General features: G+C 46.0%; 1 long non-coding RNA gene across 1 annotated transcript in view; it reads left to right on the forward strand.

Annotated features, from left to right (window-relative positions):
- Nucleotides 1-430: 430 nt before the first annotated feature.
- The window catches only part of LOC135896416 (uncharacterized), a 110,763-nt gene continuing 90,712 nt past the window's right edge, over nt 431-20,481 (forward strand). The window contains exon 1 of the long non-coding RNA XR_010562696.2: nt 431-742. This is a non-coding gene — a long non-coding RNA (uncharacterized lncRNA). The remainder of the gene's footprint in view (nt 743-20,481) is intronic.

Here is a 20,481-nt window from a genome sequence, read left to right on the forward strand (position 1 = left end):
CCTCGGGAAGAAGCGGAAGTGATAGTACCCTCGCGGTTTTCTTTGCGCTCATCAAATCAGAAGCGTAAATGGATTTTAATAACAGGCCTGCAGATTTCAACACCGCCCAGCCGAGGGTGGGAATGATGAGAATACAGGGAAATAAATTTGAGCTTTATACCGGAATGCCGGCCATGGTCGAGTCCAACCGCAATGATATACGCAAACTGCGGGTTGTTCGTCGATGAAGTGATCTACCTGATTCACAAAATTTCTTCAAGCGCGGCATGCCTGCGTTCGAACGGATCGCTCATATTGAGCGAGCCGCCTGGACAGGATGATGACGCGGCGCAACAGCTGAATATAGATATGACAACGCGAGGCTGCTCCGAGCCGTCGCGTGACGCACGTCCGGAGCCTCTTACGGTTTAGAGGCGGTTACGAGGGGCACTAAGTGCAACGGATCGATTGAAACCGCGCTGTCTTTTTGAAATGGGATAGCCCTCACATTTTTTTACGATGCGAGTGTTTCGCTGCAATGTAACCGCGTGAGCCGCATCGTGTATTTCGGGATGTTCTAGCGTGCGGTGTTCCACCGAGGCCCGGAGAATCGGCACCGCTCAAGTTAAATATTCTGCTCGTGTCTTTCCTGTCGTAGCACTGGAGACACTGATGTGCTAATGTGAGAGAGAAGAAAGCACAGAAGAGAACTTATCCTGGCACCGCGACTTGAGGACTATAGGCATGAACCAGCATCTCGAGGGTGAGTGCGCCCCAGAGGAGGCAATTCATTCCTCTGCAAGATATGCGGTTAATTTTACGGCAAACGTCAAAGAAACCAACGTGTTAGGTCAAAATTACGGACTCTGTTACGTGTTAAGTGTCGGACGTTCGGACGTTCATGGTGCATGCTTTTTTTGTTCTTGTTGTTGTTGAGTCGACGTTATGTATTCTGTTAGCGGCATTTCTTTCTTTTTTTTTCGTGGCCGGGCTCAAAGAATGCCTGCTCCAAGCATCTCGCGCGAGGCGTTTGCTTGCTTGAAGTGACAAATGAACCAAGGCAACGGCTGTCTACGAACTCGAACTAGTTGGAATTAGAACTCGTTTTGCATGGTCAGCTTTGTCTTATTTGCTTGCCTATACTTTGTCGCATGGCCACGGCGATAACACATCATTGAACTCCGTGTGTGGAAGAGAAATACCGTAAATTATGCTGTAATGTTTTGAAAACTTCATGCGACACTTCCAAGAAAACGTTTGAGGAGCGAGACCTTGGAATCACTACTCATTCTCAGCGCAGACGGTTTTAAACCTTGAAACCCATTGCGTGTTAATGTATCAGTACATATTTACGCAGTTCGATGTATTGTGATCGAGAACAAATATTGATATGTTGCCTTTATTTTCCTATGTGTACTAGAATAGCGTGTACGTTTTCCATTTATATGACGCTGACAAAAAGAACACCATAGCAAAGACAGAACAAACGTGCTTTCATTTGTGACATACAGTGTTCTCGTGAAATCTGTGGCCTTTAACGTCCGCCGAGGGCTGACTACTTGGAGGAGAATGCTGACCTTGCTTTAGATCCCGTGACCACCATCGTGGGGGCCAGGCCAAAAACTGAAGTTAATATTTGAAGGATGTTAACGGAATACACAAACGCGAGCGTCGACCGCGCAGAGCTAGCCCTTTCCAATGTGCTTCCTATATTATTTACCATTACGCCCTCTCGTCTACATCGAAGCCGCATCCACATTATATGATGGCGTGAGGATATGTGCCGTGTGGACACGCGTAACTAAAATGACAGTGGCTAAAGCGGTCATGGCCAGCAAACTAGACGAAAATATTGTTACCGTGGTTACGAGCTCGGCTATAAAGTCTAATTTATAATCTGACGTAGCCGGCGCGTCGGTGAGCTGTCAGCCGATGTCCGCCACACTGCGCACGCTATTATGCGCTGCGGGTTGCTGAAACGCACCGTTTCTATACAGCCTAACATCAGCCCATCACAATCGACGTCTTACGTTGATAACGCAGCCACGCAGCGATGAAGGAACCGAATTCTAATGGTATCTTCGACTGGTCGCCGGTATGCCCCGAAGCAGAGTCGGGTAGATCGGTTGTTTCCCGAGCTCAAAGGTAGGGGACAAGCGCGCAAGCCGAACGTGCGACTCGCTCTCGGAGGAAGAAATTGCTGATGCGAAGCCATGTGACTACTGCCAACGTCCGATGTTTCGCCTATCCAAAGCTTCCGGCGCTGCCGGAAAAACCGGCGGACGTGCCGGCGGGACGAACGTTCGTCGAGACGCCAGCATGCAGTGGCCTAGGTTGCCAAGGTTACGTGGGCCGTCGCCAACAGCAGCGACCCGGCGCTGCGATGACGTTGCAGTCTCGATGACTGCTCCGACGTCAGGGCTCGGAGCGCCTCAGAGCGCTCCAAGATAGAGGAGAGGAATCGAGAAGAACCAGCCGAACGCAGGGCGCGCATCCTCTTTCAACCAGCCGAAGACAACGCCGCTCGCGAGAGCGCTCCAGAGCGCTCAGAAACGACCAGCCGAAGATAGCATGAGTGTGTTTCTTTTTCTTCTTTTTTTTTCGAATTGGGGGTGTTGGAGCATGGAAACACTGGCCTATCTCTTTTACCTGCCACCAGGCTTTGCGCGAGCACAGTTTCTGGTAACGCCGCCGCAGGTCGATTCGCGCTCCGCTATGCGCGAAATTTGCCGGTCATGCACGTGGCAGGCTATACACACGAGCCTAGAGTGCCAAGTGCTTGAGCATTCGTTTGTTTGAAAGCTTCCTATAGTCTTGCTAATTCGTGCTATTGTTCTGTCTCGAATTCGGCGCCACCAGCACGCGCTAACAGACGCCGGTTACCGCAGCCATGGAGATGCTCTGTGATATTGTGCTCGCCTCTTCCCAGCATGACTACGCAGTGTCCGAAAGAACACGGGCTCCGAATATGCGTGGGCACCTAAATGCGCCTTCGGGAATGCCGTAGCCGGAATTGTTTGTCGTTCGGCGTACACTGTAACCGAAAATAAACCCACCTGGGAGTTTTTAACAGGTAATGTGCCCTAAAACCTCCCCTCTTCAAATATTTACTCCGATGTATGGGAGCAAAACAGCGCCATTCCCTCGTTTCACTCCGCTGGCTAGCTGCGGGAGTATTAGGGCGACATGACGCGATCTTACTCCGCTTAAAAATCTTGTTCTCCCGTGAAACTCTGACAGGGAGTTATAAAAAACTCCCTTCCGCCGAAAGAGGTTGGTCACGTGGCGCTTCCCATGAGGCTGTGCGCCTCGCCAGCGACCGGGCGCATTCGGCGGAGTCGGCAGTGCTCATGGCTGACGGTTTGTTTACATTTGTGAAGTGTCATTCCATGGCAGCGTTTCGTCAATTTGTTTCCCGTATTTCCTTCCAGAAAGTGTTATAGGCATGCCTGAAGCTCGCTGTTTCTCAGCTTCAAGTACGTTAGCTCTGATGACTTTGCTGACAACGATGAATGCAAGAGCAACGTTTTCAGGTGCGGAAAAAGGCTTAGGAATACCTCGAAGCTGCTCACTGGCTCTGATGTCGGCTCAGGTTCTGACTCTGTTGTCGTGCTGCGTGACCCTGGCTTGTGTTCTTCACTACGTGAAATACGACTTTTATGTCCTTTTGGGTACACGCTGACAACGTCCGGTGTAATGTTTGAAAGGGCCGCGTAGCAATGGCAACAGCAGCCACTGTTCGAGCGACGACGTCCGTGCTAGTCGCACATGAATGGCGTACCCCAAGTTCGTTGCGGTGCTGTGTTGCCAGTGAGAAAGATTGGAGTGCAAGCAACTGTTTTTATGTATCTGCGAACGGATATTCTCACCCGAAGAAAAACGGTAGGACATACGTATGCGTACTGTAAATAAAGCTTCTTATTGAGCGATGTGCATCGAATTGTTATCGCGCATATAGGTTTTGGTCACGTCGTTGCTTCCGATATTGCATTAAAATTATGCTCTATCCGAGACACTGATTTAGACGCATGCCTGCTGGCTCCAAATTCAAGGATTCACTAAACAGATCAGCGATGTAGCTCCTTTTCACAACCGAGAGATATTGCTTGGACGCGGAGCAAGTAGTGCGGTGTATAATATGTATGACTGCGCATTTTTCAGTGTTAGGTCGGCTGCTGCGGGTCAGGCTCACACGTAATAATTTGTTGCTACGCTACCACTATATCGCAAAAATTAAATTTTGCTATGAAGCAGACGCACTTACATTTTTCTTGCTTACTGTAACTAACGCACTACTATTTGGCCGCGAACGCCGGCAGTGTGCGAAGTCACTCCAGCACTCATAGAATGGCATGCTAATTGTGAAAATTTACGCCATTAACTTTTTTCTCTCACTATTCTGAATTAACAGTTCTGTGTTGAATAAGGTATTCTGTTAATATCAGAGAGACACATCTCGTATGAACGACCAAGCGAGTCGTAATTCTGAAAACAGCACAGCTGCTCCCTAGGCAGTTTCGAGGCACACAGTATTGTGGCTATACTATATACTGGCACCGTTGCTTCTTGAGTATCGCGTGTACGTGGGATGTCTTTCAAATTTCTGCATTGGGCGTTTCTGAAATGCTTATGTACGTCATGATATATGTGCTTTCATTGAGCTTTTATTGACTTGTTTCGTCGAATTTGACGCGGTCTCGTGTGCATATTTCGTAATTTGACCAGCAGCCTCTGTATGTAAAGATGTTCACGCTAACTCTCGTCATGCCTCTCTTTATACTCCCGTTGCACCTCGAAAAAACTCCGTCCATTGCAAGGCAAGAAAGAAAGAAAAGATGGAAAAAATAACTCCCATAATTCCACGCGAAAATTCCGCACGCACGGAGTAAAAATTCTACTCCGATCATACGGAGCATAATAAACTCCCAACCGGGGGGTCGCTAGAGGACAAGCGGTATACTCCCACCTCGGAGTTATTTCCGTTTACAGTGTAGCTTGTCATCTGCGTCGCTTATATCAATACCAAAACGCGATGGATGTTCGAAGTACTCAGATTCACTACAGTCGTGTCGCAACACGTTGAAACGGGAAAAGAAGGCTTAACAATCATGATAGGTCAATCCCTCATCTGCTCTCCCGATGTGAAGACACGTGCACAGCAAGTCCATCACGCGGCTTTACTGCTTGACTGCGACTTTTTCGGTATTGGCCTCGAGCTCCACCACTGGAAAAGCTGGCGCCACCGTCGGCGTGACGTGCTAGGAGGGATCACGTGGACATAGCGGCCGCGTCGGCTGCTTCGGGCGCGCCGAAGCGAGCTGAAAACGAGTTTAAATTCCCTCGTACGCTGCGGTCCTCATTTAATGGCGAAATTTTCCCGCTTCGAGTGTCTCCTTTACAACGCTTGAAAGCACTACAATAGGTAGTGGCTGCCTTTGAAGGCGCGCAACATGGTAGGCTACTGCTCGGTGCCGCAGGGCCGGACGCACGTAACGGAGGCCGGTGTCGGCCTTATTCACACGTAGCCGCAGGACAAGAAGCTGTGTGAAGCTTGGCTCGCGAAACATAAAACCGGCAGTCATCGGCTACAACTCGGGTATGCAGCAAGCACAGACGCGAGGAAGATTTCTGCTACGGCGCCCGGTCTGCGATGTTCTCAAAACGCGCACTCAGACGCTCGCCTGAGTCCGCTGCCCGACTAATGTCATGACGGTTTGGTCTATGAACTTGTCGATACTATACACTGTAAACGAAAATAAACCCACCTGGGAGTTTTTAACAGGTGATGTGCCCTAAAACCTCCCCTCCTCAAATATTTACTCCGATGTATGGGAGCAAAACAGGGCCATTCCCTCGTTTCACTCCGCTGGCTAGCTGCGGGAGCATTAGGGTGACATGACGCGATTTTACTCCGCTTAAAAATCTTGTTCTCCCGTGAAACTCCGACAGGGAGTTTTAAAAAACTCCCCTCCGCCGAAAGAGTTTGGTCACGTGGCGCTTCCCATGAGGCTGTGCGCCTCGCCAGCGACCGGGCGCACTCGGCGGAGTCGGCAGTGCTCATGGCTGACGGTTTGTTTACATTTGTGAAGTGTCGTTCCGTGACAGCGTTTCGTCAATTTGTTTCCCGTATTTCCTTCCAGAAAGTGTTATAGGCATGCCTGCAGCTCGCTGTTTCTCAGCTTCAAGTACGTTAGCGTGGATCACTTTGCTGACAACGATGAATGCAAGAGCAACGTTTTCAAGTGCAGAAAAAGCCTTAGGTATACCTCGAAGCTGCTCACTGGCCCGCGATGTCGGCTCAGGTTCTGACTGTCTTTTCGTGTTGCGTGACCCTGGCTTGTGTTCTTCACTACGTGAAATACGACTTTTATGTCATTTTGGGTACATGTTGACAACGTCTGGTGCAATGTTTGAAAGGACCGCGTAGCAATGGCAACAGCAGCCACTGTTCGAGCGACGACGTCCGTGCTAGTCGCACATGAATGGCGTACCCCATGTTCGTTGCGGTGCTGTGTTGCCAGTGAGAAAGATCGGAGTGCAAGCAGCTGTTTTTATGTATCTGCGAACGGATATTCTCACCCGAAGAAAAACGGTAGGACATAAGTTTGCGTACTGTAAATAAAGCTTCTTATTGAGCGATGTGCATCGAATTGCTATCGCGCATATAGGTTTTGGTCACGTCGTTGCTTCCGATATTGCATTAACATTACGCTCCATCCTAGACACTGATTTAGACGCATGCCTGCTGGCTCCGAGTTTAAGGATTCACTCACGATGTAGCTCCTTTTCACAACCGAGAGATATTGCTCGGACGCGGAGCAAGTAGTGCGGTGTATAAAATGTATGACTGCACATTTTTCGGTGTTACGTCGGCTGCTGCGGGTCATGCTCACACGTAATAATTTGTTGCTACGCTACCACAATATCGCAAAAATTAAATTTTGCTATGAAGCAGACGCACTTACATTTCTCTTGCTTACTGTAACTAACGCACTACTTTTTGGCCGCGAACGCCGGCAGTGTGCGAAGTCGCTCCAGCACTCATAGAATGGCATGCGAATTGTGAAAATTTACGCCATTAACTTTTTTCTCTCCCTATTCTGAATTAACAGTTTTGTGTTGATTAAGGTATTCTGTTAATATCACAGAGTCACATCTCGTATGAACGAGCATGTGAGTCGTAATTCTGAAAACAGCACAGCTGCTCCCTAGGCGGTTACGAGGCACACAGTTTCGTGGCTATATATACTGGCACCGTTGCTTCTTGAGTATCGCGTGTACGTGGGATGTCTTTCAAATTTCTGCATTGGGCGTGTCTGAAATGTTTATGTATGTCATGATATATGTGCTTTCATTGACTTGCTTCGTCGAATTTGACGCGGTGTCGTGTGCATATTTCGAAATTTGACCAGCAGCCTCTATGTAAAGATGTTCGCGCAAAGTCACGTGATGCCTCTTTTTATGCTCCCGTTGCACTTCGAAAAAACTCCGTCCATTGCAAAGCAAAGAAGAAAGAAAAAATAATTCCCATAATTCCACGTAAAAATTCCGCTCGCACGGAGTAAAAATTCTACTCCGATCATACGGAGCAAAATAAACTCCGAACCGGGGGGTCGCTAGAGGACAAGCGTTATACTCCCACCTCGGAGTTATTTCCGTTGACAGTGTAGATACTGCCAAGTTCAGTGGAGTGGAAAGGCAGCGGTGAGAAGCACATTTAAAGAAAGCATGGCATATGGTCATGTTTGTGTTATGAATTAATGCACTGGATTACAAAAAAGGAGCAGCGGGAAATTGCACGCTGAGAACGCCGATAAACATACAATGCGACGCAACTCGAGAAATAGTATTGAAAGGTCAAAGAATTTAGAAGAAAAAAAAAGATTGCATCGTCGCGACGGCACACCACAGTCCCCGTAGGCGTCGAAGTCTCTACAATGAAATTATTTTTGAACAGCTCTGATAGCGCCCACGCAACAATGGTTGCCTGTATACTGTCAAATGCTCATATTCTGCGGCCTAAAGCTCATGGCACGGTGCGAAAACGCGCGCGCGGAGAAAGCGAAACAGTGCGCGGACAAGCATGCAGACGCGCAGTCGGTCGCTGCGAATCTGCGCGATCGCTGCATTGACGCTTCATTCTATTACGCTCCATTTAGTTATACAAACACTATAAGAACATATTTCACATAGTTTGCTCTCAGCGTTTACCTACCTTTCACACAAGAAGCCGGTTTGGGAGACTCTATCGCGGCAACCGCGCGCAGTGGCGTTCACTGTACGTATTCGGTAAAGAGATAGCGTCTGTAAAAGACTGTGTGCTTTCAGTTTGCCCAAGATTATTATTTAGACAGTAAGAAACTTCTCTCGTTTCGAAAGTACTTACAGAAATGTCCGGGAGAGCTCGCGCGTGGTGTTTTCAGTGAGCGCTGACAGCAAAACCTATGAGGAGCGCGTCACGTGATCCCTCATACTACGGCATCGAGGCGCTTCCGATAGAGGGCGACTCCGTAACTCCTCGCCGCCAATACAGACGTAACAACCACGGTTCAGATCTAGATCAGCTAGCGTCATCGCCTTCTACATTTCCTTATGTGAAATCGCTCTTCTTTGATGTTTGTCTCCTCGCCGTTCTGCTTCGGCGTATCCGCATTCCAGCTGGTCTTTCAGAGCACTGCTCACTTTATTTATTTATTTTTTTGCTTTCTACAGCTATGAAGATCACTGCACAGATCGTTTCACAGATTTCTTTATTTGCTTAATTATTTATATCCGCTTTTACACGTGAAATGTCTTCAAAATCTGTCCGATGGTATCGCTCATAGCTCATGTAACGGAAACACGTAAGATTATCGTTTAAAAATGTTAGCTATAATACTCACGTGCGTTACTTCACCACTGTTGTATGAACGAAAGAAACCATTACTAGATCAAGCTGGTGATCCGTGGGCCTATGGCGCCGTTGGTGCGCTACGCATGACGCAATCGGAGCTAAATTTACTCTCGGGCGTGGCGTTTAGAGTGGTATAGTTGGTATTTGTCCATCGGAGTAGGAATGGCGCATTTTATTACTTTGTCTTGATACGCGGTAACGGTACAAGCAGTTCAATTTTAGAGCGCTAGCCCTAGTACTCCAAGTACAAACCCCAGAAAAACGCCTGCTTCCGTAGAGGTGACCTTCAAGCTCAGCCAAGCTGAAACTGGGACTTAGCCTGCCTAATGCCTTGTGGAGTGAAAACCAACAGCGGCTCAAGATAAGTCCTTCATGTAGCCACCGCCAACGGCGCTGGCTGCATCCAAGTTCTTTTCGAAGCGAAATCGAGATGCCTTAAAACACGCGCCTATCAAGCGAGATATAAAAAGATGAAGCATGTGCTCGCTGTGGTAAAGCTAGGGAAACGACGGAGCATGTTTTATTAGAATGTGAAGACGTCTACCCAGTGGTCGATTTGGCACCACTGGCCTCCTTGAAGCCCTCGGGTTCAGCGGGAACACTGGTAAAGCTAACATGTCCGCAATAGGTATTAGTAAGAGGCGATAGCAGGATTGGTGGAACAAAAGTGGGGAAACGACAAAAGACGGCGACGTACAAAAGCACAGTTTGCAATAGGGGATCAGAAAATCTGGGCGTGGTAGATAATAGTGTTCTTTTTTTTCTTTTTTCATTCTTTAACCTAGGTAGGACATTAGGCAGTGTAATAGCAAGAGCTTGGTGGCGCAACCCACCACCCCGTTCCAAAGGGGACGCTCATAACATACATACATACATACATACATACATACATACATGCATGCATGCATACATACATACATACATACATACATACATACATACATACATACATACATACATACATACATACATACATACATACATACATACATACATACATACATACATACATACATACATACATACATACATACATACATACATACATACATACATACATACATACATACATACATACATACATACATACATACATACATACATACATACATACATACATACATACATACATACATACATACATACATACATACATACATACATACATACATACATACATACATACATCCGCCCATCCATCCGTCCGTCTGTCCATCCACCCACCCATCCATCCATCCATCCATTCATCCATCCATCCATCCGTGTGTTGTCTTGTGGTGCAATTGTAGATGCGGTAGCTGCTACAAAAGCTGCAAAGGCAACCAAAACCGCGCTGCTCTGGCGGTGGCTATACACGAAGGACTGACCTTGAGCAGCTGTTTGTTTTCACTCCACAAGGCATTAGGCAGGCTAAGTGGAGGAAGAGAGCTAGGAAGCTTACCAACAAGTGTGTGGTCTGTAGCGTGGGCAGCACAGCAACAAAGAATGTCAAGCGGAAAGTCAGAGAGGATGAAATAATCTCATGGGTAGCGGCAATGGAAAAGAAACCTGCCATGAGTAACTACCTAAGAGGAGAAAACGAAATCAGGAAAGAAACAATTTATGATAACTCACAAGGAAGCTCATTATTTTTTGAAGCAAGATCAGGATGCCTTAGAACACGCGCCTATAAAGCGAGATATAAGAAGGAAAAAGAAGCATGTGCTTGCTGCGGTAAAGCTAGGGAAACGATGGAGCATGTTTTATTAGAGTGTGCAGACATCTGCCCAGCGGTCGATTTAGGCACCACTGGCCTCCTGAAGCCGTTGGGTTCAGCGAGAGCAGGGGAAAAGTAAGCATGTCTGCAATAGTGGTTAGTAAGAGGCGATTGGAAGATTTGTGGAAGGAAAGTAAGGAAACGACAGAAAAGGGAGACATACAAAAAAAAATTTCGCAATAGGTGGTCACAAAATTTGGTTCTTGAAGTTCATATTGTTTTTTTTTATTTCCTTTTTAACCTAGGTAGTGCATTAGGCAGTACAATACCAAGAGCTTGGCGGCGCAACCCACCGCCTCGTTCCAAAGGGGATGCTCATAACATCCATCCATCCATCCTTCACTACGCGTTCCCGCCGACAGCGCCGCGAGCGTTGTCTGTGTACTGTCTTGTGGTGCAATTGTAGATGCGGTAGTTGCTGCTACACAAGCAGCAAAGCAACCAAAACCAAGCTATTGCTCGACTAACTTGGTTGAACGGTGTTCAACGAGGTTAATTTTTCATATTGAATTTCTTTTGTTATCTCCTGTTTCGGCATTTTCCCAACCGAAATTTGTGGGCCAATCTTAACATTGTTTGAGAGTAAATAGATTGGCTGACTGTCCAGTTGGGCATGTATGAATAGCAGAATACGTCCCTGTGTAACTAGCAGGGACAAGCTGTACGAGCACGCAGCTTGATTTTGTGGTCTCTGAAGTGAGTGCCGGAATTCATTCGGGCGCGAAAGAGAATTTTTGCCTCATGGCCCACGATGCTGCTCATATCCATGTGATATATATTTATATTACATTAGAGACAAAGAGAGATCAGAGCCGAAAGGCGGGAGCATAGCCGGACGAGAAATAACTAGCTTGTTACCCTCCGCTGGTGAAGCGGTAACGGTATGACAGAAAGGCTGGCACCAGTTTTGCCCGACAAACGAAGCAGTGCTTGTGAAAGCAAGATATTGAACAGCTACACGGAGTAAGGTTGCACACAGTACACTTAGCGTGCCCTCATATTTACTAAATGTGAACTCGGTGTTGTGTACAATTGTTTTAGGAGCCTTTAAAATATTATGCAAAACGGCAGTATGAAAGCCTCGACCGTTTGCATTTATTGTACGCCACTCACCGACTTTCAGTTTTCACCGGATTATTCAGAGTTCTATCTTCAGACCTGGTAAACAAACTACAGGCCTCGTATACAGCTTAAAATTGGCAGAAAATGGCCATTCAGTAATTTTTTTCGGGGCATGTAGTTAACCTATACATCTCAAACATTCAATACTCGTCACCCTTAGAGCGTACCCCCTTTTTCCTGCACGCGAAATTTCTGCTATTCTTGGTCCTCCAAGGGCAGCAGAGAGAGAGAGAGAAAAAAACTTTATTGGTTCTATCAAGGGGTTTAGCGGTGAGCCGTCTTGCGCTTGCTGCCTGGCTTCTCAGCACGGGTGTGCCCCTATTCCAGGGCTCCACTGAGCCTGGCCACTTCGCACGCGTGCTGCACGATTGCCCTTTGGGCGGTGAGCTCGCAGCTGGTGAGCAGGCCCTCCCATTGCTCCGCACTCGGGTTTTTATGTTTATGGAATGTGCAGTTATGCTTACATTCCCATGTTATGTGGTAAAGAGTTGGTATTTCTCCGCACCATGGGCAGGAGTTTCTGTATTGTGTCAGGGCACAAGGGCAGCAGAGAAATTTTGGGAGTGTTTCATATAACGCCCTTAAATAGGCCCAGAACAAATGCTTTCCACTTTTTATTGGGCCCCTAAATAACACACACACGCTCCGCAGATCTTAAAGCGGCGAGGAAATTGCGACGGTTAATGAAATCGACTAGCCTCAGTGACCAATCCTAGGCGTAACGTGATGAACATCCGCATGTGTTCACACTGAAAGTAACTTTCTTTCCTCCCTGTCCTTTCTTACCATCCCTTAAACCCCTTCCCCCGTGCAAAGTAGAAAACCGGGTGAACGTCTGGTTGACCTCTCTACCTGCCATCTTTTCCTCCTCCTCCTCCTCCTCCTCAAAATGTGTCTGCGTGTTTCATCTAGCATGTAATGAATTTGTTCAAAATCTAAATCTTCTCAGTGAAATGATTTTTCTGAAAAACGTATGTTGTTGAACGCTTCTTGTCGCTCTGATAGCGTCGTCGTAAAATTATCAGGTTAGTTTTGTCAAATGTTTAACACACAACCAGCGTATAGAATACGATACTATCAGGTAACGTTCAGTGGTCAATCAACGTTGAAGAGTAAGGAGCCTACACGCAATCGCTGTTTTGAGGCGGTCCCAACGGAGGTCACAAAACAAAATTTTTAACCGCTATTTGCCAACAAATTTTGTGAGCAGCCATTTTGGACCTCAATCACGCTAAAAGTATTTGCAAACTTCTGCCTTTATTCGTCGTACTCGGTCCACGATAGCACCTGATTAATATATTTATATAAATTAATTCTATAGAACTTCGTGCAAGAAACCTGCATACACCTCCGATTTAGGTATAGGTTGCCTTTTTGTTTCACTTTAACACACCACATTTATTTCTTTTCAGTTGTTTGTCGCAAGATACAGAATAAAGCAACATAGTGGCATTATCTCACATCAAGAATGTAAAATGCATTAAGCAGTGTCGTTTTCCCTAACTTTTACATAATTTCATGAGTGTTTTCTGGAGTGTGTTGCCGAAAACTGTGCTTAGTAGCTAGTCCGTTGAAGTATAAGGTAAACGTGCCATACACTGCATTCACATAAGCTATGCCGGGTTTTTCAGCCAACAGTTTCAAACATTTTGAACGGTTGCCTGTGGCAGATAGCACAGTTATATTTCATGAGCTGGTCTACTCGAAGTGGCGGAGAGAACTTGCCCAAAAATTGAAGTGCATAATCGACTAATTAACAAAAGTTCACCAATTAGGTTTTTAACTAATTAACCTATCGCTCACATTGCCATTTACACATTGCAATTTATAAGCCGTGGAGTCCCCAAGGCGGATACATTGTAACGAATTCTCAGAGTGGCGCCAGTTTACAGATATTAAGTCCAGAACATTGCGGAAAAATGCATTGGTGTTCCAGTTACTTTCCTACCAAAACGTCAGTTTATGCATTGAAACACAAAAGTAACTGAAACGCCAATGCATTTCTCGACAAAGTTCGGGAAATAATATCTTGAATCTGGTCTCATCCTGAGAATTCGTGCTATGTGGATCCGCCTTGCGAACTCCGCGGCGAGAATTTGTAAATTGAAACACAGGACATAAGGTCATTAGCTAAAAACTTATTTAGTGAATTTTTCTTAATTAGTATACCCGCCCATTTTGGAAAGCGTTCGCTGGAAAACCCTGTATGTCTTTGGCTGCTGCTGCCAAAGCTTACTGAAAATTTTCGTCGCTTTCATGTCACGAACAATACCGTTCAAAATGGCCTATCTGGCTGTTCTTTCGTTATTTTGTGGCCCACATAGTGTAGTTTATAAAAACATTTATTGAAGGACTCTGGGTTCACCCTCAAATTTAGCTGGTGGCGGCGGGAAGTAAGCGACAAATTTAGGGTGGTCATCACCCTAAAAGATTTTCATCAAAGTCACTTAACACCTTTACCATTTGCATGTATGCTTCCTACGGATGAGTGTTCAATACAGCCACAACATGTTGTGCGTTCTAGGTATTTCTGATTTCAGAAACATGTAGGGTTGACGTGAAAATATTATTTTATTTCCATAAAGGAATAGTAAGTATTCAAAGCACCATCGAAGCACTTCCTTTTTGCGGCGTACCTTTTAGTGTTAGCACTGGCAACCTATAATATAATTTTTGTAAATGAACAACACACCTCGTGTACAGCACGGTATTCGCTAGAAAACGAGTATTGAATAATAAATTGAATAATAATAATAATAATAATGTATAACACGAAATTTAGCTACACACCAAGCTGTCATATCACTTCCCCAGTAGCATGGTATCAATACTTCCTTTAAGTTGAATATCAAAGCCGTTTTGTGTCTTCCCTGGGCAGCGGAGTAACTTCGATAGCTTTTCATATAGTGCCTCTAAACAAGCCGTAAACGAATTACTAACCATTTTCATTCATCCCCTAATTAGACTATGCGCCTCACACTTCTCGATCCTATCACCCATAACATTTGCTAAATTTTCTTAAAATACAAGTTTCGTAAGTACTCATGTAAGAGAAAACCATGAAAATCGGCATTTAACGTTTTTGAATGCTTCTAGCTGCACCAGTCGCTTTGCTGTAAACCTGATCGGCATTGTCACTAACCTGCAGTGAAAATTTATGTTTCTAATCGATATCAACGTATGACAGAAATAATCTCTCACTTCTGTTATAAGTTCCTTATAATATTCTGCAGAGCAATATGGCGCCTCTATTATTACAGAAAGGTCAAAAAAGCTCGTTCACTACCGTAGTCGACTCGAAGTGGTTTTTTTAATTGTGTTCGTTTAATTGTATTTAACGATTTAAAGCATTTACCTTATTGTCTCCCGCGTTTCCAAAAATTAGCGATATTTTCTTTTCTTTTTTGCCTACTCAATAAAGCTGTAGTTATTGACTGCATTGAGAATTATTAATATGGACCCGATTGACGGCTCTCATATGTGAATCGCATGTACTTGGTGCACGGGGGCAAACAATTACCTCATTAAAGTTAATTGCGGTTTCTTCATGATATACCTTATGTGTAAACGAGAATGCAGAACAGTCAGTGTCTTCTCTGTAAGTGCTACGTATTTCTTAAGAGCGAATTTAGCCTCTCCAGTGACAATGTAAAAACTTGGCTCTTTAACACAGCCGTCATGTTCTTCGTGTAATTTCGTACTCGTGTCTTCTAAGCTTTTAGTATGCTAAATCTATAATTCCTAAACTATAGGTCAAAGCACACAGAACCAATTTGTGCGTCTGTGCTGCACATTTAGCCTCTATCTCGACATTGTCGAACTCAAACGGCTACACTTCGCGGTTACGTCTCAGTAAAGCGCAATGCCGTGTATATTGAAGATATGAATGCGTCAAAGTCTTGGCGTTTTGCTAGTGATACGCGACATCCTTCGAAACATAACAACGTCGCCAAGTTGAAAGGAATCATTTTCTCCGAACACTTTTTTTTCCTTTCTTCATGGCCACGCAGAATTTTATAGACTAGAGGAGTGAATACAGAACAACGTATTTCAAATGTATACATCATCTGGAACACCAGCTTCAGTGCAATTTCCACTGCCGTAGACACTTGATTATACCTGTACAGCATTCTTCCTATGCGATGCTACGAATGCCCGAAATAGCTACATGCGCCCTCGGTGAGTCTACCCGTGGGGGGCTACTAGCGTGCTTGTGACTTGTTTACTCTAGGTAATGTTTTTTTTTTCTAATTTCCATCTTACTTTATCTGATCTTTTGTTTCATGAGTAATGTATTGAGTAGCTTGACACAGAGGGAACTACAGAGCCCTACCATCCTTGTCTTTCCTCTAATGAAATAATCCAATAGAAGATCTCTTACAAGCTAAAATCAATGTCCTTACTAGAGACATTCCGCACGTCGCGGAATGCTTCTACGTTCAGACAAGACGAAAATGTATATTCCTGCATCAATATCCCTCGTCTCTCAGCTTACACTGTGGAGCCACAGGACCGGAATGTTTCACATCGACACCACAGTAATGCCACTTCGCGCTTCCTCCAACAAGGTTATTGAGCCCCGACGTTTTGGCACTTTGGCACATTTTGGCTATTTGTCTCACTTTGTGTCTCTCGCCAAGCACATCCTCGCCACCAGGAACCACTTCCGAAGCTCCAACGCCCGTGCTTCTAGTGTGGCGAATGCACTCAAATGCCAACGAAATGGCAAATAAAGCCAGACTCAGTCCCACGGCAGTCTTCATGGTACCGCTTTCCAGGCGGAGTCTGACAGCAGGCCATTCTTGTGCAGCAGCATTTGCGAAGGCGAACCGCGGTATAAGGGCGAATGGCACCTAGACGTTTTCGCTGGTTGGGGTAGAGTGGTACGAAAATTGGTTCGTTGTTATCTGGGCCTGCTTTAAGAACGTAAAAGCCGCTAGACGGAAGAAAAAGATAAGAAGAAACAAGCACTGCACAAGAATAAACAGCGTAAGTGGCGCTAGGCCGTCCGTAGAAAGATGATTGCACTGTTTCGGAATGGCGTGATTAGCGGGAGCGAAAAAGCTGAAGGAGTCCCAGGCGCGTCTGATCGTTCAGTTTCTTATCCGTTTTGTTTTGTTTCTTTACTTTCCCTCTTGCATAGCTCGCTGTGTCGCTTTCTGTTTTGGCTTTGCTGCAGCGGGCTTTGTGCAATAAAGGCCAGACAGGAACCTAGCATATTAACGTCCATTTCCTGCCTTTTCCCTGTAGTACGGAAGTGGTTTATGCACATATACATAATTCGACATATGCACCTTAATTACATCTATTTGGATAGCACTGGTATTTCTTGTTTGCCCTAATCTGGGTATTAATCACGAACCAATCTATTATTTGTTGAATATTTGGTGCAGCCAATCGGCTTGGTTCTTTCTTTTCATGTAGGCAGCAATGTGATCTCTTCCGTGGGTTTCTGCATTTGCGAACCAATGGATGCTGCCACCGAGACATAGTGAGACGAATTCTGGGTCTTAAAATATCGCTGCATGTCTTGCCGCACAGAAACGTGGAAGTTCCATCACTTAGATAGCAAAGTTGATGTTCATAGGCTTCTTCCTTTGGAATTTGCATTGGTGTTTCCCTAAAGCTAATAACGATGCTAAAACCCGCCACAGCAATTCATAGACCAGAAGTTGTAGCTAACATGTACCTCAGTGTCAACATGTCTAAGGAGGCAAGCCCTGAAGCTTTCACCTGAGAAGTGCGCGCTGTTTGCGTTTTACTCGCAAAGCGATGGCCCCGTACACTTTGCGGATCAATGGCCCAATGCTAGCAAACAGACGAACACACTGATTTCTTGGCGTCATTGTCGATACGAACTTGTCTCGGAGCCCTTACGTTTCGTACATGACAGAGCGTTTGTCCGCTATTATAGACCTCCTCTAGTTTCATGGTGGGAAGTCCTGTGGTGCCACAGTACCATCAGTGATGCACTTTTATAACGTGCTATTTATGGGCTACCTGCGGTACAGCTTGCCTGTGCTAAGGAATACTTGTACGACAAATACTTTGCGCAGGCTCAAACACTCATAACGTTTATTGGCCTCCCAGAAGATACATCGTCAATCGTGACAGTGGCCATAATCACAGATTAATAAAGAGGGATAAAAAATAGGCCGCGGTTAGATAAGGGAATGCTGCTACTTTTCTCATATCTCTAACTTTCCAGACAATTCACATGATCGCTATGTGCACCCTATATGGACTCCTGAGATGTTTTGCGCATATCTGTACAGGGTGTTTAAGTTTGATGTTTCCGAATTATAAAACCAGTAGTTGGAAAGCGCTCGTCCTCGTGGACCCTTGTTCGTTCCCGTTTGTGTAGCGCACTTTCACGATGGGTCAATACCACCTAGGCCAGCTCACAGTGGTGCCACACATTATTTCATTTCAGAATACATAGCTACAGATGTCCTGAGAGCACACGCCCGACACCTGGCTCGCCTTCCCTCACACCATCTTGCTTGCCATCCAGCACAGCATTGAAAATTTTGCACAGCTGTTGTAAGACATCAGTCCTATTTCCTAACGCAGTTCACGCCTGCTACACGTATATCAGCACCATTGCAGTATCTGCACCGGCCGCAAGTACAATTGACATTTAAGCGCATCAAAAATAAAGCTCTAGTGCCGTTGAAAACTTTAAAGGAAGCAACCTTGCAACGTTTTTAAACGTGCGCAGAATCTAGCAGCATGTGTACACAGATGGTTTGGTAAAACTCAACAGCTGTGCTGCTGCATTCAACCTCCCAACAAAATCTGAAGATCAGGTTGAAAACGGCATGTATTACCACATAGATGGATGCAGAGCTTGGTGCACCCCATGCTGCACTTGATTTCATTAATCAGGAGCAACCGTAACAATGGACAGTTTTCTATGATTCCATGGAGGCCCTTCAGTACCCACGCAAACCACGGACCCAAAGAGCATATGGCCTCGGGAATTCGACAGACATATCATGACAGATGACACATTCTTTCAATGACGCCCGGGACACTGCAACGTGAGCGGTCGTGGTCGAGGGGTTTCGATATCACTTTCACGAACAGATGCTGCAGATGAGCTGTGATTGATGTTCCGTAAGTATACGTTGCCCCTGTTGGACTCGAACGTTTTTACTGTGGGCAGTTTAGATTCGTTGCCTCCAGATATGCAGATGCTCATGAATCATCACGGAAAACGACGACAGCACAAAACGGAAAATCACAAAATCACAGGACGAGCGTTGTCCTGTGTCCACCTTCCCACCTTATTACACATACATCTACCGCCTGGGTAGCCACGAAGTGAACGGGCCATGCTGTACTACTTAAAGCTAGAAGCCCGAAAAATGATGGGAAATCGCGCCGAGGTGGCTGAATTGGTAAGAAAGAAAAATGGAATAAACTTTATTCAAGAACCCTGGGCCGTGCTTCGCCCGTTTCATTCTAGTTGTCTGCCAAGCCGAGCGTCTTGATGAGCTCGATCATGGTTTCAATGTAGTCGTAGAAGGAGTCCCCCAGCCACTCCTCAAGTGTCGCAGGCCTACGGGAGGATAAAAGTTTGGCAAGGCCAGTCTGAATAGCCAGACTGCTCCCCGGACAGTCCCACAGAATGTAAGCATTGTCCGGGAAGCCACCACATGCCACGCAAGCAGATTTACCCAGCAAACCTTGTATATAGTGTTGGAAGTGTGGGGACAAGAGAGAGTGCGTCTACGCATGCCTCCATAGTGCCGCCTCTCTTCGCTTTATGTATGCGTCCGCTTGTGGATACTTCATGAAGTTTCGTTAATCGCCAAGTTGTTCGCCCCTTTGCGCCCGCGCAAAGGTGCGCTGCTCATTCAGACTCAGTGGGTCCGGCCACCACAGAGGAGGGCCAGGCAGATTTGCGCGGGATGTGGCATGTGCCACTTCGTTCCCTCTGATCCCTGTGTGACTCAGGATCCATTGAATTCGCGCTCTAATGTTTGGGTGTGCCTTGAGGTGCGTTGGTATTGCTGAGTGTAGTGCCACGGAAACGTTTCTGGCTGCGAGTGCGCTGCAGGCAGCCTGGCTGTCTGTTCGAATGAGCAGATTTCGTTCGTGTGGATTTGGCATAGTCGCGCTCTCCACGACAGCTGCAAGTGCCGCTTGACATTGTGATATAATGTTGCAGTGTAGGCCCCACGATATAGGTGTACAGTCGGTTGCCACCCCTGTGCCGAAAACCTTAATTATTTGGAGAGGCGTCCACGTATAGGATACTGTGCTCAGTGTTGTCCCTCAGGTGTAGCACTCGACTTTGTCGTCTTTCCGGTTGTGTGTCTGCACCCACATTTCTAGGTATTCAGTCGATGGTAGCATGATCTAGCGTGTCCCACTGGGGATATTGTTGTTCTCTGCCTCGTTATTGTGGGATATCGTAGCCTAGGTCACGCAAAAATACCGGTCCCTGTCTGTATAGCTTAAGGCGCCTAAATTGTGCCTCTTGGTAAAGTTATTTCAGCTCGTCCAGTTTAGGCAGAACTACCGTCTCATCGACTCGGTTGGATCACGAATATGCAGGGGTGCCTAATATTTTTTCTCGTTATCTGCCCGAGCATCGTTCTAAGTTTGCCCTTTTGTGTTTTGGTGACCTTTAAGTAGGGATATGGGTACATTATTCAAGGTATAGCAAGGGCCATGGGGAGCTTTCTGAGTTAATTGGTACTCTTTGATGCCTCTCACCTGC

This window comes from Dermacentor albipictus, chromosome 4, assembly GCF_038994185.2.
Source record: "Dermacentor albipictus isolate Rhodes 1998 colony chromosome 4, USDA_Dalb.pri_finalv2, whole genome shotgun sequence".
In the NCBI taxonomy this organism is placed as follows: domain Eukaryota; kingdom Metazoa; phylum Arthropoda; class Arachnida; order Ixodida; family Ixodidae; genus Dermacentor; species Dermacentor albipictus.